At 37.6% G+C, this 16,048-nt stretch overlaps 1 non-coding gene and 1 pseudogene across 1 annotated transcript; both read right to left on the reverse strand.

Annotated features, from left to right (window-relative positions):
- Positions 1-3,122: 3,122 nt before the first annotated feature.
- On the reverse strand, positions 3,123-3,229 carry LOC115934536 (U6 spliceosomal RNA). Its single transcript, XR_004070306.1, has one exon. It is a non-coding gene; the product is annotated as a U6 spliceosomal RNA (small nuclear RNA).
- Positions 3,230-6,032: 2,803 nt separating this feature from the next.
- LOC101147812 (chromatin accessibility complex protein 1-like) lies at positions 6,033-6,445 on the reverse strand (annotated as a pseudogene).
- Positions 6,446-16,048: the final 9,603 nt, after the last annotated feature.

Consider the following 16,048-nt stretch of genomic DNA (forward strand, 5'->3'; position numbering starts at 1 on the left):
ACCTGGGCCTCTCAAAGTGATTGGATTATAGGTGTGAACCACTGCACCTGGACAAAAGCCAGGTGTTCTAAAGGTTGCCTTTGCTTGAGTGCAGGATTGTTTTCATCCTAATATAATAACATTTTTTTCCTCTCATTTATTTCTACATTAAAGAAGGCTTTAGTGTTTTTACAGAAGTATTTTGGCTAAGTAATGTTTTGTTTTCTGTCTTTACTATTTGGAATTTAAAGAAGGAAATTATTTTAGAGTTTTGAAATACACCAACTGAAGGGGAATTTTAATTGTTGGTGTCAGCTGGATTGTAATACTGATCAAAAGTATAATAATAAATAGAGAATGTGATTTCCACCCTCAATTGTAAGGGAGGTCACGGTACCCTTATTTTGCTAATTGAAGTTAAATCTGACTCAATGTCCTCACTTTCCCAGGGTGGAAAGAAATTCAATTTGGTTATATTTTGAGAGATCATTCTCCTTCTTAGGGTCACATGACAAACTAGAGAGCTTTGTAATGCCTGGAATACGGGAAGAAGAACTACATTCTGCAATACATCTAGTTGTTGACAAGATGCTCATTTTCTGAGCCATGTGATTATTCAGATGTGAACAGCTCAATCCTTCCATGAGAAACATGAGCAGAAGCCTAACCATACCATGGTTGTTGGCATTCTCCATCTCTCCAAGCATCCACGTGCCACCCCATCTTAGGTTTTAGTGGCTCTCAAGTCCATATTTCTCCATGTGTTACAAAGAACCACATCCCCCACTACTCTCAAGGAAAAAGAAAAAATCAAAACCAAAGTAAACAAAACACCCATCTCTATTCTTCATCTCAAAGAAATTTTCCAGAAGTTGAAGCTCTTTTAGCCTTAATATTCTATTAACTTCAGAACCACACCCTTCCATTTATGACAATTTAATTCAAAGCCTCTTATATCTGACCCTAGAAAAAGGGAATCCTTCTGCCTCTAGGACTTAAAGCCCAGCAAAACATTTCAAAAGAGTTGAATGTGAGAAGGAAAATAGTTCTTATTCTTTAAAATTCTTTATAAGAGTAGGATCAAAACATATTATTTGTGTCTATAAATTGTCTAATCACTAATGGTACCAGGACTTCTTGTCACTAAAAATATGCTCTGTAATGCATTCCAGTGGAAAGCGGTGTTTATAGTGCACCTGAATTAGACCTGTGTCAGACAGGGATATTGTTCTAAAATTAATAATGGGTTGTAAGATTGTATAAATTTATAATTAATTTTTCAAAACCTTGGGTAGTTGGTGAGACTTATTTCAGGTTTCTTTTCTTTATTTCTGTAAGTAGCTTTGATCCTTTCATGCAGTACAATGTAGTCTAACTAGAATTTTAGCTTTAATGTTACCATCTGAGAAATATCTTCTGGTTGCAACTTTAACACTTTCCTCATACATGATATAAAGTGCAACAATGTTTTATTGGTAGCATACCAGTCAGTACACTGCTATTTAAGTTCTGAAAAAAGTAGGCAAACAAAAACCAACAGGACAACAAAAACAAACTTTGTGGTCATTTTGTGATAATATGATAAAATTTTGCTCATTCTGATTTTTTAAAAATAGCTATATAATCATGATATATTTTAGCATAGTCACATAAAAAAACCTAATTACTGTTGCCAAAAGGAGAATGCTGAACAATGATGTTTGTGGGATAAAATTCTTTTGTGGAATTCATTAGCGGTATCAGACACAAAAATATTTATGATGTTATAAAACTGCTGGGAAAAAGAAGACATTCTGTATAGTTCAGGGTTTATTTGGGCCTCAAACTACTTTTATGACCTTGAAATTCTCCCAGGTTGTGAGTTCACAGAGTTTACACAATGTGCAAGGAACACCTTTGAAATGAGACTGAGAAGCCTTTCAATGAATTTTGATCACTCGATATAATTTGCTATGAAAGCTATATTCAGTCTACATAGCAAACTTACACTGAAGGTTTGGACAAGGGAGAGGGTTATGTCCTAGTAATACAACCTTGAATATCAGACCTACATTTTAAAAATAAATAGTTTATGAATGTTATATTCATAGCAAATGATATATAAGTGATGAAATCCATTTAAAGTCTTCTCAGTCTAGAGAAAATGTGCTTCTGTATGAAGTCATAGAATTTCTTCTTCCTTAGGTTTAGCCTTATCTCCACCCCCCATATTTATCTACTCTGATGGACATACTTGGTTTTCTGTTTAGCATCCCTTTCTTCTTCCTCCTCATTTTGAAACAATACTGACACATTTCACTAACTCCTAGCTGTAGTGGTAGGTCCCAGATATAATCACTGCATTTCTTTTCCCCTGTTTTAAGTATTGGGTTAGTACTGGCCATGTAAACTACACAAGCCAGCTGGATATACCTTAGGACATGTAGTTGGAATACTGTAGCCAGAGTGCTTTCTCTCCAACTGGTGTAAACACCAGTTGCTACAACTGTAAGAGGAATTAATCTTAACCTTAGACTAAAACTTATTTTAGAAAATCAGAGTGATTGGGGTGAATTGGATCAGCCAAATTCTGCTATAACTCTGGAATTCTAGTTATATCAGTCAATATATTTAAGTTACTGTTAAGGCAACTGGAGCTGCAATTTCTCTTGTTATTTGCATAAAACTTCACAGACTTAGCAACCAAATTATTCTTTTTAGAAAAGGAAACATTTATTCCTTCCTGCCTTAACCAAGTATAAAAACTTCTGTATTGTCATAATAAAAACGACTAAATTTTTCCTCAGGCTTCACTCTCCAATAGTTATACCGTTATTTATTTTCCCTTTGAAAACAGATTTACTAAAATGTGTGACAGGTTGTAGGCATTACCCCAGATATCCAAAATCTAGGTAGTAACTGCTTTCTTTCTTTTTCTTTTTCTTTTTTAATTATGCTTTAAGTTCTAGGGTACATGTGCACAACATGCAGGTTTGATACATGGGTATACAATGCCATGTTGGTTTGCTGCACCCATCAACTCATCATTTACATTAGGTATTTCTCCTAATGCTATCCCTACCCCAGCCCCCAACCCCGCAACAGGCCCTGGTGTGTGATGTTCCCCGCCCTGTGACCAAGTGATCTCATTGTTCAATTCCCACAAAAATATAGAACGCTTCAGGAGTCTGCATGTCATCCTTGTGCAGGGGCCATGCTAATCTTCTCTGTATCGTTCCAATTTTAGTACATGTGCTGTCGAAGCGAGCATGGTAGTAACTGCTTTCTGCTCTTGCAGAAGCAAGGTTGTAGGCTGAAGTGGAAGTCAACCTACAAAGCAAAGTTACACTGAAGGTTTAGACAAGGAAGGGGGCTATGTCCTAGCAATACAACTTCGAATATCAGACCTCCATTTTTAAAGTAAGTAGTTTAGGTCCTCCTTCCTGGGAATTTCTGACCACCTTCTCTGTGAGATCTAGCCTCCTACTATGCGGTGTTTCTTTGCTTCTCTGTTTTCTGGGCCATTTGTACTGGATGTCTTCTCCAAATTCCAGTCTCCTCTTTTTATTCAAAAAACAATAAGTATAATTTAGCTCTTTCTGCCTCTTTTTAGCTAAGATCCACCTTTGTACTTCTAAGGACTCCTTAAAGTGCTCTATTAAATAACAGATTAGCCAAGGTCTGTGCTGTCCTTCAGTAGCTCAAACCTGGTGAAGGCTCTGCGATTGACATCTTTCTTATTTTGCTCTTCCATAAGACTCAGTGGAAAGGGGAATTCGTTTTCTGTGTAATTTGAATCATGCCTCTTATCTTGAGATCAGAAGTAACTTTATACACAACTTTAGCCCTTCAATGCAATTGTCTGTCTCTCTCACTAGAACATGAACTCTGTGAAGGCAAACTATCATATTAACATTAGTTTCTCTCTTCGCAGCACATAGGTATTCAATAAATATTTGTGGAATGAATGAAAATGTAACAGAGCAATACAAATAAAAATTCAGTATATGAGGGAATTTCATTTGACCAAATATCACAGACATTAGCATAATTTTATCCAAGTATTATAGTCACGTGTCGCTTAACAATGAAGCTACATTCTGAGAAATGTGTCATTAATGGTGATGTCCTCATTGTGCAAACATCCTGGAGTATACTTACACAAACCTAGATGTTATAGCCTACTACACACCTAGGCCATGTGGTATAGTTTCTGGCTGTTAGTCTACGAAATCTGTACAGCATATATAATTTTTGATTTTAAAATATTTTATATTAAAATAAATGTTAATAAACAAGAGGAACAGAAAACATCAGTGATTGCCAGGGGGCAGAAAAGACTGAAAACAAGGGGGCAGAGGGGAATGTTTTGGGTGATGGATCTGTCCTGCCTACCAACTGGTTACAAAACTATGCATTTGTCAAAATTCACAGACTAGACACTAAAAAGCATGGTTTTACTGAATGTAAATTATAAACCTTTTCTTCAAAAAGAAAAAGAGTGAGAGAGGAACCAAACATATACCCTTTGTGGAAAAAAAAAAAAGTCTTATAATAGGTTTCACCATTTTTTTTTTTTTTTTTTTTTTGAGACGAAGTTTTTGCTGTTGTTGCCCAGGGTGGAGTGCGTTGGTGTGATCGTGGCTCACTGCTACCTCCGCCTCCCGGGTTCAAGCGATTCTCCTGCCTCAGCCTCCTGAGTAGCTGGGATTGCAGGCACCCACCACCATGACTGGTTAATTTTTTGTATTTTTAGTAGAGACGGGGTTTCACCTTGTTGATCAGGCTGGTCTCGAACTCCTGGACTCAGGGTATCCACCCACCTCGGACTCCCAGGGTGCTGGGATTATGGACATAAGCCACCGCGCCTGGCCGTTTTTCTCTTACAGACAGTAAAAACAAGTACTAGGGATTTAAAGCAAAGAACAGTATGAGAGAGATCTTCAACAAAGAAATGTTTCAAAATGTGTGTTTGTTTTTTGTTTTTGTTTGTTTGTTTGTTTTAGAACAACATGCTTATACCAGAGGTAAGGCTTATTTTTGTATTTGGTTTGATAATTTGACTTGCAATTTTTCTATGGGAATAAAAGTGTTAGAATGCTTATTTTTAAATTTCACAAAATTTGCAGGCAGTAAGCAAGGACTTAGAGCCATAGAGGGCTCTAAAACTAGTTCTATAAAGCATCTTACCATAAAAATATGTACAGATTTTTTAATAGAAAAGTATATTTCTTTACAGTAGAAAAATAATATTTGAACAGTCAACTTTTCTTGAAAGACAAAAATTCAAATGTAACATACTACTTATAAACTAGCTAAAATTGAATCAAGCTGTTTATAAGAACTGATTCCAAAATTTACATATATGAATGTACATAACTGATCTGTAGAAGCTCTTCAAAATCTATTGTAAATTTAAAAGTTAAAATTGTCCTTGCAGCTGGACGCAGTGACTCACGCCTGTAATCCCAGCACTTTGGGAGGCCGAAGTAGGCACATCACGAGGTCAGGAGTTCGAGACTAGCCTGGCCAACATCGTGACACCCCTTCTCTACTAAAAATACAAAAATTAGACGGGCACGGTGGCACGCGCCCATAATCCCAGCTACTGGGGAGGCTTAGGCAGGAGAATTGCTTGAACCCAGGAGGCGGAGGTTGCAGTGAGCCGAGATCGTGCCACTGCACTCCAACCTGGGCGACAGGGCGAGACTCCGTCTCAAAAAAAAAAAAAAAAAAAAGAAAGAAAGAAAGAAAAAGGAAATTGTCCTTGCAGTTTGGCGCTACAGCAGATCAGCCCGCAATGGCTGCCGGTATCCGCTGCTTTCTTGGTGTCTGAGCTGTAGAGCGGACCTGTCAAAGAAGGGCTGCTGTTTGGGTCACTTTCCCTCTGGCTGTTTGTGGCACAGGTACATGAGGAGGACCTCAATCTTGTCCTGGAAAGAATACCACGCACTGGAAGTCTGCGAAGACGTGAAGACACTAAAGGGGAGCGGCGTTGTGTTTACTTGGCGGCAGTGGAGTAGGTCCAGGGCAGTCCTCCTTCGCCAGGTTGGTTTTTAAAGCACTTTTTTGGTTTAGGATTCAACTTGGTCATGGTCACTTTCATTATCATTGTCATTCTCCTCATCTTTTTCCCTCTTTAAGTATTTTCCGCTAAAGAGCTAAAATCTTCTAAAATCTTCTAAAATCTAGCTAAAATCTTCTTTGGCAATATATCTTCAAGAAACTGAAAAGTTTCTGATTCCTCTGCAGTATTTGCTAAATCGCTGTAAGTCAGTGTTTTCTTTTCCTTCCCACTGCCATGTCTTTATGAAAAGGGGGCTAGATATTGAACAGAGTTCCACGGCCTTGGCCGTGAGCACCAGCGCCTCCTGGTAGACTCTGGACACCTCGGGAAGCTCTTCATGATGACCCGGATGCGGGACAGGGGCAGCCAGAGGAGCGGCTGCTGCCGGCGCTTTTCTTTGCCCACGACCACCTCCGCCATCTTCCCGCCACTGACGGTCGCACCAGGAAGTGGCTGCTTGGCCAGCCCGTGTGTGCGGGGCCTGTACAGCATATTACTGCACTGAATACTGTAGGCAATTGTAACACAATGGTATTTGTGTACCTAAACATACCTAAACATAGAAAAGGTATATCATAGAAATGTGATATAAAAGATTAAAGTGGTGTATAGGGGCACTTCCCATGAATGGAGCTTCAGGACTGGAGGTTGCTCTGGGTGAGCCAGTTTACATTTACTGGGTGAGTGAATATAAAAGCCTAGGATATGACTGCATATGACTATAGACTTTATAAACACTGTAGATTTAGGCTTACTAAATTTCTAAAATATTATTTTCTTCAATAATAAATTATTCTTAGTGTATTGTTTCCTTTTTATTTTTAAACTTTTAACTTTGAAAAACTTTGACTCTTGTAATAACACTTGGCTTAAAACACAAACACATTGTACATCTTTTAAAAAATATTTTCTTTTTGAATATTCTTCTATAAGCTTTTCTTCTATTTTTAAAATCGTTTTCACTTTTTTGCTTTTTAAACTTTTTTGTTGTTGTTGTTAAAAGTTTAAGAAAACAAAGACACAAATACACGCATTAGCCTAGGCCTACAACAGAAACAGAATCATCAGTATCACTCTCTTCAGTCTCTACATCTTGTCCCGAGGGAAGGTCTTCAGGGACAATAACACACATGGAACTGTCATCTCCTGTAACAACGTCTTCTTCTGGAATATTTCTTGAAAGACTTGCTGAAGCATTTTACAGTTAATTAAAAAAAAAATAAGTAGAAGGAGTACATTCTAAAATAATAAAAAGTATAGTATAGTAAGTACATAAATCAGTAACATAGTTGTGTATTATTATTCAGTATGATGTACTATACATAATTGTATGTGCTATACTTTTATAAAACCAGCAGCATAGTAGGTTTACATCAGCATTACCACAGACACATGGGTAATGCATTATGTTACAATATTATGGCTACAATCTTACTAGGTAATAGGAATTTTTCAGTTCCATTATAATTTTATGGAATCACAATTTTATATGTGGTCTATTGTCAACAGAAACATCATCATCTGGTGCATAACTGTACATTTACTTGTTTAATTATGTTAACAATTATTGTTTTTAATGTAATATTTCTTTCTAAATTTAGGCTATTCTGTCTTTAATATTGTTTGGTTTGGGTTGGGTATTTTATAAACTCTTAAAGATAATTGCCCTGTTACTTTTTAAAATTTATTCTATTTATTTATTTATTTATTTATTTATTTATTTTGAGACAGAGTCTTTCTCTGTTGCCAGGCTGGAGTGCAGTGGCACGATCTCTGCTCACTGCAACCTCCGCCTCCCAGGTTCAAGTGATTCTCCTGCCTCAGCCTCCCGAGCAGCTGGGACTACAGGCGTGTGCCACCATGCCCGGCTAATTTTTTTATTTTTAGTAGAGATGGGGTTTCACCATGTTGGTCAGGATAGTCTCAACCTCTTGGCCTCATGATCCACCCACCTTGGCCTCCCAAAGAGCTGGGATTATAGTCGTGAGCAACTGCACCTGGCCTAAAATTTTTAAATAAATTTTCTTTGCAATATTCCATAAAAAATATTACTAGAGAGTAAATTTTTTATGCTTTTTATTGGTCTATGTTGGAAACAATGGCAGATTCTTGGGCTTTCTGGCTACTTCATTTCTATCAACAAAGTTACATCATAGAAAATGAATTCAGAAAATCAGAAAAACGTCTAGTCTGGGTCAAGTAGGAAAGGTAACTAAGTCTCTAAAAATTGATCTCACCAGTACAAACTGTATTCCCCCAGGTCTTCATAGTCTGTGGTTTCAAAATGTGTCATTTAAAAAATAATATTTAAAATTTTACTGGCTCTTGACACCTTCTGCAAAATACATTAGCCCTTCCAAAATTCATTTTCACACTTCTGTGTGTCTCTGAAATTATCTCACATATGTTCCCAAAGGTTTCCTCCACGATTCTTCAGTTCTCATCCCCTCATCAATGTCTGACACTTCTGAAGCCATTCTATGACAGAACCTTCCCCACCTCCTGATGCAAACGCCGTATGTGAGAACATCTATGTACTTTATAATGTGTCCATGATATAGTCATATCATGATCCAAGCAAATTTGGGGCAGAGGAGTAGGGGATGGCAAGTATCTAAACTGGCACAAATTGTGCCATTCTCTCTCACAGAAATTCTGGCAAATCATCTCCTCCATTATCTTTCTATCTTTCTAAAATATTAATCAGTGGATTGGAACCCCAGTGGAGCCCAGATAGCATACCGTCCTTCTTTTCCCTTAAAAACAAACCATCTACCAAGCAATCTACCTGCTAACCATTGACAATGAAAGCAACATCTTCCCCCTCCTGTATCTGTTATGCATCTCAACTTTCAGTGTCTCTGCCTAGCAGTACCTCTCTTATTGTAACATTTATCTGAATCTTGATTAAGCTTAAGAAAGAATGGCCTATATGTACTGGCATATTTGTACCTCCTCTTCAAATTCATTCTCTCCCGTTCTCCACCCTGCTTTTTGCCCCAGGTGGCTGACCTGTATAAACTATATTACATCAGGCTTCCTTCACTCTGCCTTTCAGTTGTCTTACACCAACAAGGAGCCTGAAGAAAGGAGAAAGCAGAGTGAGGTCAGAATATCTACCCCTCTGGCTTCCTTCCTGATAGGTGAGCTCAGGTGATCTGAATGCTTTCACTAAAGGTCACTGCATCTTTCCAGGTGACTGCTACATGACTCTCTCCTGTATTCAGTGACTGAACTCCTTCCTCAGCCTAAGGATTTCAACAGCTCCGTTGCTAGTAACCTTGAATTATTCAACCAACTTTTATGATTTCCCTCACTCACACTTACATTGTAAGTAAAATATTATTGGATCAGCCTGTTTGTATATGCCATCTGTTTTTGTTTTCTGTGGGGACCCAGACACAGAGCAACTGGTACTGCAACTGACCCTATAAAACAGAACCTCACAGTAGGATTCAGAAGAATTAGGTTGCTCATGTATTTGAGAAGCAAGAGACATGCTCCTTACAAAAACAGGTGGTGAGACATGGAAAATTTATGACAGATGAAGGTGTCATGATTACCAGCATTCATTTTTACTGATGATAGCATAGGATGAAGAGGGACTTCAGGGAAATCAGGTTTCACTTAGTTGTTATGAATATAGTAGTGATTTCAGATATCGCAGCTATTCAGCTGCTTTTTCTGGTCCTAGAGAACAAACACAGGGAATATGAGAAATTAAAATCTGTAAGCATGCAATTAGGGATATGCATGGGAGAAGGAGAAAGATTCCCTGAAGTTTTGAATGAGTCCCTCCTCTCCTGTAGTAGAGGGAAATTTATAACTTGTGGGAAATCTAAATTTTCTTTTTAAGTAAACAGAGTTTCCAGTGCCAATTAAATGCTCTACCACACATCTCTAAGATAGTGGTATTGGTGGCAAGGACTGAAATCCTGACACATAAACTAAAGACATTTATTTAGACATAGATGAAGCTGGGAGTCTTAAAACTCCAAATTCCCCCATATTTCTGTGTAAGCAGAAACAAATCTTTTAATTCTCTTAGAGAATAATCTCTTATCTGAGGGAGAAAAAAGAAAAAACCTGATTACATAAGGGACAGTTGCTGCCCAAGACAAAGTGAATTCTTTCCCATCCCAACATCTCTTATTGTGTCTAGGTTGATAATAAGAGCCCTATCGCCCTCTGTCAAGAGAGGTACAAAGATTGTTCTGGATGTGATGGTCTCTACAGCAATTCAATTAATACATTATATTGAAGAAACCCTGTTAATTGAACCTGGTGAACAAAAAATAAGTTTCTCAGATATATTAGTAAAAATATGTGTGATTGCAGTGGAAGATAAATCCCTCAGAAGTTAGAGGTCTGCCGCACAGATGAAGTTTTTTAAGTGCCCAGTAATCTGAGGCTGGTCCCTTGTACCACCCATCACAATGCTTGGTAGGCTTCTTTGGATTATGCAGGCAATGTGTACCACGTTTGGGCATGCTGCACTTGTGTCCAGAATTGGTGGGTTCTTGGTCTTGCTGACTTCAAGAATGAAGCCTCGGACCCTTGCGGTGAGTGTTACAGCTCTTAAAGGCGGCATGTCTGGAGTTGTTCATTCCTCCTGGTGGGTTTGTGGTCTCGCTGGCTTCAGGAGTGAAGCTGCTGACCTTCGCGGTGAGTGTTACAATTCTTAAAGGCGGCAGGTCTGGGGTTGTTTGTTCCTCCCATCCCGAGTTTTTCATTCCTCCTGGTGGGTTCGTGGTCTCGCTGGCTTCAAGAATGAAGCTGCAGACCTTCACAGTGAGTGTTACAGCTCATAAAGGTGGCACGGACCCAGAGTGAGCAGCAGCAAGATTTATTGTGAAGAGCAGAAGAACAAAACCGTAGAAGGGGACCCGAGTGCGCTGCCGCTGTTGGCACTGGTGGCCTGCTTTTATTCCCTTATTTGGCTCTACCTACATCCTGCTGATTGGTCCATTTTACAGAGAGCTGATTGGTCCGTTTTACAGAGTGCTGATTTGTCTGTTTTGAGAGTGCTGATTGGTGCATTTACAAACCTTTAGCTAGACACAGAGTGCTGATTGGTGCATTTACAATCCTTTAGCTAGACAGAAAAGTTCTCCAAGTCCCCACCAGACCCAGAAGCCCGGGCAGCTTCACCTCTCACTCTGACACATTTATTAGGAATAATCTGTAGGGCAGATAGATGAACTGAGAAAAATAAAATGTAGCAGCAGGTTCAGGCTACAGTGCAAGCTGACACTTGAGTCTTGAGGTTCAGTAGACACAATTGTATTGGAGGCAGCTGGGGAAGACAGAGATGCTAATGGAGAGCCTGTGTCACACTGCACGAAGAAAGTCACAATACAGATGCCCAGTGCTTGAACTCAGACCTCCCCTCTGCTGGCAATTCTTTTTCATTTCAAAAGTGACATCTGGCTTGCCACTGGGCCGTGGTATATACTTGAGCTTCTGTCCAGAGGAGACCACATAACTGCAACCTGATCTTCCCATCCTGAAGAAAAGGGCATATCTGGTCCATTTTACCCTTACATTTGGCATGATCATCAATATACCATTGTAAAATAGAAATAGAATATACAGATGTTGGCTTTAGCACATCTAGAAGACACAAATTGTATAAGAGAGTAGCTCAGACTTCCATCGTATCTTTACCTACAGCCTTGCTACCTCTCCTTTAAGGTACATTATGGCCCCTTGGGTGGTTCGCTATTATTATCTGTTAGTTTGCAAAGTTGGGTGAAGGGCAGGCTTGGTTTAGGAATGGTTGTGTATGTTGTATGAGCACCAGCTGGAAGTGGATGGCTACTACAGAAAACCTCACCCTGGAGTGGCCATGAAAGACATTGGTAAACTATATTAGATGGCATATCATGTTTTTCAACTTTATATGAAGTGAGAAATTGCCTAAATCCAGAAATATATGGACAATGGCTAATGGGTTGGTCAGCTGTCAAGAGCTGGAAAGAACAGAATTGAACATTTGTGGTAAGGAGATGTGAGACAGAAGTATATGGATGCACATAGAGAGTGAAGACACTTATGTCCTTCACAGATGTCCATCGGAGGGACAATCATTTTGTAAGAGAATTTTAATCATGAACTAGATGGCCTATCCTGTGGATGACAGGCAAACTCTTTGCCCCGCCACAGTTGTTCTCTTTGTAAGTCCACATGCAAAACGACTTTGGTGGCAGCAGGGATGGAAGTTATGTCTGAGGTCAACAGCAGATTCTTCTCTTGTTAAGACTAAACTACCTAGGGCCATTGCTGGTTTGCCAATTTGCCAGCAGTAGTGACCGACAATTTTCTGATGGAAAACAATTAATGACATGGTCACATTGGAGAGGATCATCAGATAGGGGGAGTGCTTTGTTCTCACAGAGTAGACACGTATTCTAGATGTGGATTTGCCTTTCCTATACTCAGTACTTCATCTGGTACTACTACTAATGGATTAATGTACTTTCAGAATTCATTACCATGGAATCCCTTGCAATGTTGCTTCCTACCAAGAAACACATTTTAGGGAAAAGAGACTATAGTAATGGATTCATGCCCCTGAAAATCACTCATCGAGCTACGTACTCCATCACTGTAAAGTAATGCGCTTGATAGAATGGTGGAAGAGCCTGCTGGTGGCTCAGTGTTGATACTAGCTTAGAGAGAACACTCTAAAAGGATGGGACACTATCATAAAGAATTAAAGATATGCTTTCAATAATTGTGTCAATAAATGATGCAGCCTTCCCTAATGAGAATATAAACAGTTTTGGAACGAAGGGAAAGTGACCCTACTCACTGTTACATTCAAGAGTGTACTTAAATAATTTTTGCCTCATGACCCTAGAATCTTGGTTATGGTTGTTTTGGTGATCAAGGAAGGAATGTTTCCACCAGAAAAATGGCTATGTTCTAGATTAATTGAAAGCTATCTGTCCCGTATCCATATCGGGCTCCTTTTGATGCTCAATGAACAACTGAAATAAGTGTCTCTCTATTGCCTAGGTAAATGATACTGACTATGAGGAGAAAGATGGTCTCTATAATAGAAGAGATGAGGACTATATTTGGAACCTGAGAAGTTCACTATTCAGTAGAGTGCCTCTTAGTATTCCCTTGCCCAGTAATCAGTTAAACAAAACAAAACAAAACAAAACATCTCTAGAAACACATAAAAATACAAACATCAAGAACTTGGATCCTGCAGGAATGAGGGTTTGGACTATACACACCAACTAAAGAATTCTGTCTGACTAAGATGTGTTGACAAAATTAATGAAGATATGGAAGGAGTATTTAGCGAAAGTGGCTGTGATACCATTTTTTAGTATTTAAATTTCATTGTGATAAGAACACTTAACATGAGAGATACCCTCTTAATATTTCAAGTACACAACTTATTATTGTTAACTATAGGTGTAATGTTGTACAGATGATCTATAATTCATCATGCCTAACTGAAACTTTATACCTATTCAACAACAACTCTTCATTCTCCCTACCATCCGGCCTCTGCGAACCATCACTCTACTCTCTGCTTCTACAAGTCTGACTATTTTAGACACCTCATATAAGTGAATCATTCAGTGTTCGTCTTTCTGTGACTGGATTCTTGACTTAATATCCTTAACATTCATCTACTTTTTTGTAAATGGCAGGATTTCATTCTTTTTAAAGGCTGAATACTATTCCATTATGTTTATGTACCGCATTTTATCTATTCATATATCAATGGTGGTTTCCACATCTTGGCTATTGTGAATAGTGCTGCAATGAACATGGGAGTGCTAATTACCTCTTTGAATTTCTGATTTTTATTTTTTGGTTATATACCCAGAAGTAGAATTTCTGGATTATATGGCAGTTGTTATTTTTAATTTTTTGAGAAAGAAATATGTTGTTTTGCGTTGTGGCTGCACCATTTAGCATTCCCACCAACAGTGTACAAAAGTTCTTGTCTACAGTCTCATTAATATTCATCCTTTTAAAAAATATATAATAGCCATCTTAACAGTTGTGTGGTGATATTCCCATACTGATATGCATTTCCTTGATTATTAGTGACATTAAACATCTTTTTGTATACCTGTTGGCCATTTGTATGTCTTCTCTGGAGAAATATTTATTCAAGTCCATAGCCTATTTTTTAATTGAGTTATTCCTTTTTTAATATTGAGTTGTAGATTTTGTTTTCATATTTTGGAAATTAACCCTTTATCAAATATATAGTTTGCAATATTTTCTGTCATTCTGTAAGTTGTTTTTTTTACTCTACTGAGTGTTTCCTTTGCTATAAAGAAGCTATTCAGTTTGATGTATTCCCACTAGTCTATTTTTGCTCTTGTTGCCTGTGCTTTTGGTGTCATATTCATGAAATAATTGCTAAGACCAATGTCATGGAGTTTTCCCCCTAGGTTTTCTTCTAGGAGTTTTACAATTTTGGGTCTTACATTTAAATTTTTATTGCATTTTGAGCTGATTTTTCTGTATAGTGTAAGATAAGGGTCCAATTTAATTCTTTTGCATGTGGATATCCAGTTTTCCCAATGCTGTCAAAGAGACTGCTCTTTTCCCACTGTGTATTTTTAGTACACTTGTTGATCAGTTGACTGTATATTGGTGTATTTATTTCTGGGATCTCAATTCTGTTCCATTGATTTATGTGTCTGCCTTTATGCTAGGACTATGCTGTTTGAATTACTGTAGCTTGTAATATGTTCCGAAGTCAGGTAGTGTGAGCCTTCCAGCTTTGTTCTTTTTTCTTATGATTGCTTTGGCTACTTAGTGTCTTTGTGTTTCTATAAAAGCTTTAGGATTTTTTTTGTTTGTATTATAGATATCATTGGGATATTGATAGGGTTTTCGTTGGATTTGTATATTCCTTTGGGTGGTATGGACACTTTAACAATATTAAGTTTTCTAATCCATCAACAAAGACATCTTTCCACTTGTTTGTGTCTTCTTTAATTTCTTTCATCAATGTTTATGGTTTTCAGTCTATAAGTTTTTACCTCATTAGTTTATTCCTAAGTATTTTATTTTTTGAAGTTATTGTAAATTGGATTGTTTTTCTAATTTGTTTTCCAGATTGCTCACTGTTAGTATATAAAAACACAACTGATTGTTGTATGTTGATTTGATAATTTGCAGCATTAATGAATTCTTTTATTTGTTCTTACAGGTGTTTTTTGTTGTTGTTGTTGACTCCTTTGTGTTCTGTACAAAGAAGACAGTGTCATCTGCAAAGAGAGATAATTTTACTTTTTTCTTTCCTGTGTGGATGCCTTTTATTTTTGCTTAATTACAATGATTAGGACTTCCAGTACTATGTTAAGTAGAGGTTTTGAGAGTAGACATCCTTGCCTTGTATCTTACTTTAGTGTAAAAGCTTCCAGTTTTGTAACCGTTGGGTACGATGTTAGACATGGACTTTTTATATATGGATTTTATTATGTTAAAGTAATTTCTCTCTATTCCTAGTCTGTTGAGAGTTATGATCACAAAAGCATTTTTATAAAGTTTTGTCAAATTATTTTCTGCATCTATTGAAATGATCATGTAATTTTTATCCTTCATTCTGTTAATATGGTGTATCATATTAATGGATTTTCAATAATTGAACATTTCTTGCATCTCAGGCATAAATAACACTCGGTTCCTTTTAAATTTTCTGTCTCTTTGTTGAAATTCTCTTGTTGATCATGTATTGTTCTCCGGAGCTTATTAGGCATTTTAAAAATAGCTGTATTTAATGCTCTGTAAGGTAATTCATATATCTCCATTTCATTAGGGCTAATTTTCTAGAGTTTTACTTTGTTCTTTCGTTTGTATCACTTTTGCCTGTGTCTTCATTTTCCTTGACACTTTTTGTTGGTATTTATGCATTAGAAAAAATTGTCATGTCTTGCAATCTTCACTGATTGGCCTTGAATGGGAGAAAATCTCCACCAATCAGCCTGGCCAGAGATTCTGTGGACATTTTAATGCTTCTTGTTAGTCCAAACTGCT

The sequence above is a fragment of the Gorilla gorilla genome, chromosome 3 (assembly GCF_029281585.2).
Source record: "Gorilla gorilla gorilla isolate KB3781 chromosome 3, NHGRI_mGorGor1-v2.1_pri, whole genome shotgun sequence".
Lineage (NCBI taxonomy): Eukaryota > Metazoa > Chordata > Mammalia > Primates > Hominidae > Gorilla > Gorilla gorilla.